General features: G+C 49.9%; 1 long non-coding RNA gene across 1 annotated transcript; it reads left to right on the top strand.

Annotated features, from left to right (window-relative positions):
- Nucleotides 1-828: 828 nt before the first annotated feature.
- On the top strand, nt 829-6270 carry LOC115277034. The gene is made up of 3 exons (XR_003902181.1): nt 829-1377; nt 4188-4374; nt 5299-6270. It is a non-coding gene; the product is annotated as an uncharacterized LOC115277034 (long non-coding RNA).
- The last annotated feature ends 1398 nt before the right edge of the window (nt 6271-7668 follow it).

Raw genomic sequence — 7668 nt, 5'->3', positions numbered from 1 at the left:
GGGCCCTGAGGGGGTATTTGTGGGGATGCTGTGTGCTTGTGTGCCCGTTGGCTCTGGCGGCTGCAGCAGACACCAGACAGGACAGGGGCGTTTAAACTGCAGACCCTGTCCTCGTGCTGGAGGCCGTAAGTCTGGGATGCAGGCATGGGTGGGGCTGGCCTCCCCCGAGGCCTGTGTCCTGGCGGGGCGACACCGTCTTCCCCTCGTTCCCTCACGGGGTTGTCCCTCCGTGTGTATGGGTCCTGATCTCCTCTGCTCATAAGGACACGGGTCACACTGGATCAGGCTCCTCCCATGGAAACTCATTTAATGCAGTCTTTTTCTGAGGTCCTGGGGGTCAGGGCTCCAGCACCCACAGCCCCATATCCAAATTTAGGTGGGCTTTCTGTTAACCTATCAAGGAAAAGAAATCTTATTGGCAGGGCATTACTTTTTATTATTATTATTTTTATTGTAGAGAGTGAGTGGGGAAAAGGGGCAGAGAGAGGGAAAGAGGGAATCCCAAGGGGCTCCATGCTCAGGATAGAGTCTGACGCAGGGCTCGATCTCACAACCCTGGGATCATGACCTGAGCCAAAATCAAGAATCAGATGCTCAACCTACTGAGCCGCCCAGGTACCCCAGTAGGGCGTTATTTTTGACACTGTTTCTATTTTTTTTTTTTTAATTTTTTAAAAATATCTTTTATTTATTTTTGAGAGACATACAGAGACAGCACAAGCAGGGGAGGGTCAGAAAGAGAGAGAGATACAGAATCTGAAGCAGGCTCCAGGCTCTGAGCTAGCTGTCAGCACAGAGCCCGACGTGGGGCTCGAACCCGTGAACTGTGAGATCATGACCTGAGCCGAAGCCGGACGCTCAACCGACTGAGCCCCCCAGGCGCCCCTGACACTGTTTTTAAAGTGACCCTAATGTTCTCTTTCACACAAAAGAAGCTGGTAAGCTTCATGCCCTGGAAGGCGGGAAATCGCAGAGCTGTAGGTGTGACAGCCTCTTCCCAGCGCTCCGGGCTCCGGCGCCTCCGCTCACCCCTGCCCGTGCTCTCAGCTCCCTGAAGATCTGTGTGTGTCCCCTGTAGTGCAGACCAGAGCCTGGCGAGGAGGGGGACGCGCCAACTTGTGCAAGGCCCGCCTTACACCCATGGCTTTGTCCCTCAGGCCTTGCAGTGTCCGTTGTCCTTTGTTGACTTTCACTCACACTTTCCAGATCCTGTGACGTCAACAGGGCGGTTCTTGGCACTTTTCCTGGAAGGCTGGCATCGCCCAGCACCCCCACACCTTGTCATAAAGCACTGTTGAGGTGTTGGCGGGGTGTTCTGCAGTTTCCCTTTGATCGTGACTGAGAAGTAGACCGTGATCCTGACCTTTCCGAACAAAGGTATGCACGTGAGTCTTGCCTGTGTTCTCAGCGTCGCCGTGGGGGTTCTGCACACGCACTGCCGCCGCCTCTTGAGAAGTGTGGCGTGGAGGGTCACCGTCCGCTGGTGGCCCAGCCAGTGGCGATGTAGCAAGCAGGTCTTCCCTCAGAGCCCCCTGCGGCCACAGGGCAGCTGTGTTCCCTAGAAGAGGCCAGCAGTGTCGCGGGCAGAGGAGCTGTGCTGTGCAGGGTGGGGGCGGGGGGTGGTTCTGTGAATTCCATTTCCGCTTTTCCTCTCCTTTCTACTGTAATCTGAAATTGGCCCCCCACCGCCCAAATTGGAGTTTTTAAAATTTGATTAGGTTTCTAGGGGAAGAAAAATTTTGCAGGTGTTAGCATTTGATCTCCATCATGAAGTTTATGGTGTGGATAGTTACCCTTGGTCCCCACACGCTTTCTAAGTGAAGCTAGCTGCTTTGCTTAAAGTGCCACGGAGTCCTCGTTTTAATGTGCGCCCCAAAGACACAGGCAGCAGGATTGTCAGCGCGCGGAGGGCAGGGCTGTGGGCTCCAAGAATGCATTCTTGCAGATGCTGGAATGTTCTAGACGTCCAGTCTCTATTGTAACTGGAGGAGAGGCAAATGTTGCTGCCCTGCAAGTCTTCATCACAACTTAGGAACAAGTCAGTTCTGACCTGAGACTTAACGCCGTTGAGATAGCGCTGAAAGCGCACGTTTTCTGTAGTCTGTTTTGTAAAGGTGGACCTAGGCCAACAATTGCATGAGGAACAAAACAGGTGTGTTTCTTTAGTCCTCAAAAGTTCCCCATCCTGTAGTTGTGAAATTCTAAGCAGTGCTGTGGAAGACGGCTTTTCTTCTAGACGATGTGGGCGTGGTGTGCTGCTGCCCCAGAGCTGTGGCCCCGGGGGCCATGGACCAAAACTGACCTTGTGGTCACCGGTCTATGATTAAGATGCTCCGGTGTGCCTGGTGACCCAGTGCTGTGATTGGGGGACTGGAGGAAACGCACAATGTGGCTGCTGGACTTTGCGAGGCAAGTTCACAAGGCCCCAGAACCCAGCCTGGCAGGGTATGCGGTCTGATCTCTCTCTTTTTTTTTTAATTAATTTTTCTCAAAGTTTTTATTTATCTTTGAGAGAGAGAGACCCTGTCAGCAGGGGAGGGGCAGAGAGGGAGGGAGACACAGAATCTGAAGCAGCTCCAGGCTCTGAGCTGTCAGCACAGAGTCCGATGTGGGGCTCGAACCCACAAACTGTGAGATCTGACCTGAGCCGAAGCCGGACGCTTAACCGACTGAGCCCCCCAGGCGCCCCTCTTTTCTCTGTTTGAAAATGTCTCTGAGCCCCAGTGTCTCTCCCTACATGGTTTATTTTAATCTCCAAACTTCTCATTAGTTTATCCAGAATAATACTACAGTTTCCTATTTCTTTAAAGCATTTAGGAAAGATATGATTAGTGTTTGCAAAAATGCTTCATCAGTTAAGTGACGGTGGTGTGTGCACAGTGGTCAAGCCCACGCCTGCCCTGAGGATCCCTGCGTCGGGCTGTCCGCTGCTCACCTGGTCCGCGAGCTGCCTCGCACCCCATGACGTCAGGGCACTGGCGATGAGCCTGGGGCCGTGACGGCACTTGTTACTAACCAGAGCCCTCCCTACTGCGCCGTGCTTCCGGAAGAGCTCCCATCCTCTGGGCGTTGCTGGGGCGTCTTCTCTGCAACCAGAGAGCGGCATGGGACCCAGAACACACAGCACTGATTGCTGCGAGTTCTGGGTGTGCGCCGTTCCCAGCTGCCCAGTAGCCAAGCGAGCGAGTTGCTCAGAGCACGGAGTCCGCCAAGGCCCGGGCCTTGGGCCGGCCGCCGCGCAGGGCGCCTGCACACCCCTGCAGCTTCAGCGTGGATCCCAGAGAGCCATCACATCATTTCCCATTTCCCATTAGATAAGTCCGAACCCTTTTTCACACTTTTCCATGTCTGCATTATCCTCAAAATGTGTGTCTCGTGTTTTCCTGTTTATCAGCTGTTTCCGTAGTTGCTGCACCGAGCGGGGAAGAGCTGCCTGGCTTCGGCTGGCCGCCCGTCCTGACGGCAGCTGCTGCGTTAGCAGGGCTCCGTGCGCTTACCTCCACCTCCTTTGGAAAAAAGACCCGCCTTCCTCTTCTGATGGGATATTGTTCGATTTGGTGGATTTCAAAAACACTTAAACGTTTTTTTTCTTAATGTTTTTAAATTTATTTTTGAGAGAGGGACAGCATGAGCAGGGGAGGGTCAGAGCGAGAGGGAGACACAGAATCGGAAGCAGGCTCCAGGCTCCGAGCTGTTAGCACAGCCTGACTCGGGGCTCAAACCCACGAACGTGAGATCATGACCTGAGCTGAAGTCGGACCCTTCACTGACTGAGCCACCCAGGTGCCCTAAATGTTTGGAGAACCAAGACACTTTGATGTTTTCCTGATACTGTGGAAAGAATCCTAGGTTTTACTTAATAATTTACATGCCAGTTCAGCCCTGAAGTGAAGGTAGAAATTAGAAAGTTTTTTAAATTGATTTGAGAGTTCATTATAATTATCTGCTTTGTTCTGAGACTAGTTGTTAATTTTTCCAAGAAAATGAAGTTTCTTTTATGACTAAACATACTGCCAGAATTCCTTTGCACTTTATGAATATATAATGTCTGCAAATAAAGTAAAATTGTCATGCCTTTTTTTAGGGATCCTTTTTAGGAATCATGTTAATACAATTTTGTGCTTGATTTGTTTTTTATGATGTTTAAAGGCAAGATTTTAAGAACCTTGTGTCTTGGATGTTTTCAGATGGGTTAAGACCTAGTTCACTGGGAAGTACCATGTAGAGTATCCTTTTGAAACAATTCTGGGTTCAAGTGATTTGAGAAGAAAATCCTACCAAGGGATGTAGACGGAAAGCACTTTACTGGAAGAAAGAAAGTCGTTCGTGCTGCACTGGGGCACCTGTGGGTGTTGGACAGAACGCTCGGAACAGGTGCGTCCCTGGCTCCCCCGAGGTTCCATCCGTAGTGCTCCCTGCTCCGGTCGGCGGGGTGCTCAGCCAAGACTGCGTTGGACTTGGGAAGAGCCCCTGCCGTCTCGTTCTCTTTCAGGGGGGCTGGCCACCAGCCAGCATTCTCGTAACGTTGTGGCGGGTGCCCCGGGCCACCTGCATGCTGGTGCTGCTGCCCAGCACAGCCTCTGTGGCGTCCGCAGCGCGGCCGGGCCGGCCGCCAGCGCAAGTGTGGTCCCCGGGGAAGATGGCTGTGTGGCCTGCAGGGCACGGACGCAGAGGGCAGGAGACTGCCTGTCCCGGCCGCTGCCGCCCGGCCTTCCCTCAGGCCGCTTGGCAGAGCGAAGGTGGTCGGCGAACCGCTTCCTGTGTGTAGAGATGTGTAGATCTCCCAGTGACGCCCTTGCTGGGGCAGTTGGGGCCACAGGAAAGGGCTTCGCAGGAGCACCAGGTCTGAGTCCGAGTGATGGTGCTGGATTCACAGCTTCGGGCCGTGGCTGTCTGTGCCTGTTGCTGCAGAGCACTGGTGTTTGCGGGCGGGGCTTAACTCGGTCCTTGGGAGCACTTCTGTGTGACGCGGGCGTCTTTCTGGGTGGCTCCTGGGAGGGCAGGCACCTGACCACCACGCACGGTGACCAGGGCAGAGAGAGTGGCGATGGGCCCTGGGCTGCACGTTGGATCAGGCATCTGAGCGGCACCTTGTGAGGCAGCACATGCCTGTGGACGGGACCCTCCTTGTGCGGGCGGCCCCCGGTCTCCATGCTCTCATCTCCTTGATGCTGTCAGCACTGAGCACACTTCTTAGAAAGGCCAATCAAACGGTCATCACAAGTCCAGAGAAGCCCTTCCAGAAAACTTAGTTGCTGCCCCTCTCTCTGAAAAGTGCCTTTTGTGTGTTTTCTTTAGTGTCTGACAAGGTGCTTTAAACTGTGGACTCCTCTGGGGCAGATGGATTGAAGAGCCAAGATCTAGGAATTTACCGTACGTAGATTTTGTTAGTTGTCAGAAGTGGACGGTCGTTGTAAGTTACCAGCGAGGAGGAGATGCCTACCCATCTGGGGCCAGTGCTCACGTCACAGTGTGAGGGTCAGCCTCGGGATCTGGTGAGGTCTGGCTGAGGCCTAGTGAACATCAGATGCCGGGGCTTCACACACACAGACCTCGGGGCCCAGGAAACCGCAGCTGAACAAAACCCCCGAGCCCAGGTAATTTGAGGCACGTCACGGGTCTCAGGGCTGCTTAAACGCCATGGGTTCGGTTCTTTAATATTTGCAGAGCTGTATCTCTGGGATGATGAATGAGGCAATGCTTTTAAGTCTCTAATGACTGCGACCCAACCCTCCCTCTGTCGTAAACCTGCAGATTGTTTTACATCAATATGAGCATCTTATTCTTAAAGGACGTTGGAACTCTGGAAATGGTTCAGGTGTGAATGCTCTCCATGGGTGCTCAGATTACCGGCTCATGACGTTCCTGTGTTAAGCTGTCCATGAGCCATGCTGTGGGTTCCCCTGTGACTTCAGCCAGGTGGCCCTGCTCTGCTCTTGGCCTTTAGGAATGACTGCTGGGTGGAGAACGACGCTCTGGCATCGGTCCCCTAATGATGTTGATGGCTCCATCTGAAATAATACTGCCTTCTAGATCAGCTCCGTTGTCTTCCTGAGAGCCTAACGGCTGAGGTTTTGAGCCACACAGGAAGAAAACTGGAAGGGCTGGGCAGAAGGAACGCTGCTCCGGGACGATTTTCGCCTACAGATGCTCTTGCATCCTTGCGTTAACATAACCTTGGAAAACGGATTGATGTGGCTTTACAAATTTGGAAGATATGTATTCCTTATTATATAACAGGAACAAAATAAAAGTATTTATCACAATGTAGTTGTCACGTACACTTGAAATTTCTGTCAGAAACGACTTATTTGTGTGTTTCATGGAATTCATGTTTGTCCTTAAGAGGCTGGAATTCAACCCACAGACCTCCCAGTTATGACTTGGGTGTGTGTGTGTGCAATGGCTTAGTATCACGTGCATCCATGTTTCCTCTCCAGAGAGCTCACAGCAGCCCGTTTCCTGGACTATATGCGGAGAAAGAGAGATTGTAATATGCTGACTGTGACTTTCTAGTATATGTGATAGAGTTGAATTCGTTAACTAAACTTTTGTTTTAAATCAAATTCCTTGTTACTTTCCTGGAAGGGAGTTTGGCTATAGCAAGTGATTATCAAAGAAGTGTTTGTAAATTGATTATTACTTCTAGTAAGCGTTAGTCACAAAATGGCACCTCAGAAACCTTTGATATGGAGCTATACCACGCTTAGAAATTTATAGCTGCAAATATACTATTAAAGGATTTCAAATCTATAGTCTAAGATTCTACCTTAAAAAGAAACAACTAGAAAAAAAAGGAATCCAAAGGAAACAGAAAGAATAAAGATTGGTATGGAGATCAGTGAAATAGGAAACAAAATCCAGAAGAATCAGTGAAACCAAGATGGGTCTTCAAAAAGATCCACAAGTTTGGCATACTTTGAGCTACAGTGCAAGAGAAGACACAAATTGCCATTGTCAAGAATGAAAGACGGAACATTACCAACATCCTTAATAGAAGTTAGGGTTGTAAGGAAATGCTGTGTATGACTTCATGCCAACACACTGGACAAGTCAAGTGAGATGGAAATAGACACAACCTACTGAGATGTAGCCAAGAAGAAATGTAAGGTTTTAGTAGACCTTTAACAAATTGAAACAAGGCCAAGGGCCAGATGGCTTCACTGGTGAATGCCACCAGAAGTTGACAGAAGAAATCATGCCAATCTTTTCACAGATTCAGAAAATAGAAGAGGGGAATACTTAATAGCTATGTGCTCGGAGGCTTCTATTACCCTGATGCCGTAGCCAAACAAAAGCATAATGAGAATACCGTGGACTAGTATCCTTCGATGAATTCTGAGTAGATACAGAAACGTCATCACATCCAGTGACGCACAGGCACATCTCTGCAGGTTTCTTTCCAGACCACCCTGATGAAGCCAATATCATAATAAGGTGAATCAAATGAATTGTTTGGTTTCTCAGTATGTATATAAGTTCTTACACTATAGTCTGTACGTGTGTAATAACATTATGTTTAACAATATGTACATTCCTTAATTAAAAATATTTTATTGCTAAATATGCTAACCATTATCTGAGGTTTTCAGGGAGTTTTAATCACTGATCCCAGATAGCCATAACAGATATAATAATAATAATGAAGGTTGAAGCATTCTAAGAATT

This window comes from Suricata suricatta, chromosome 13 (genome assembly GCF_006229205.1).
Source record: "Suricata suricatta isolate VVHF042 chromosome 13, meerkat_22Aug2017_6uvM2_HiC, whole genome shotgun sequence".
Classification (NCBI taxonomy): domain Eukaryota; kingdom Metazoa; phylum Chordata; class Mammalia; order Carnivora; family Herpestidae; genus Suricata; species Suricata suricatta.
Note: the sequence above shows the minus strand (reverse complement) of the source record. Positions and strands in the feature narration are given on the sequence as shown.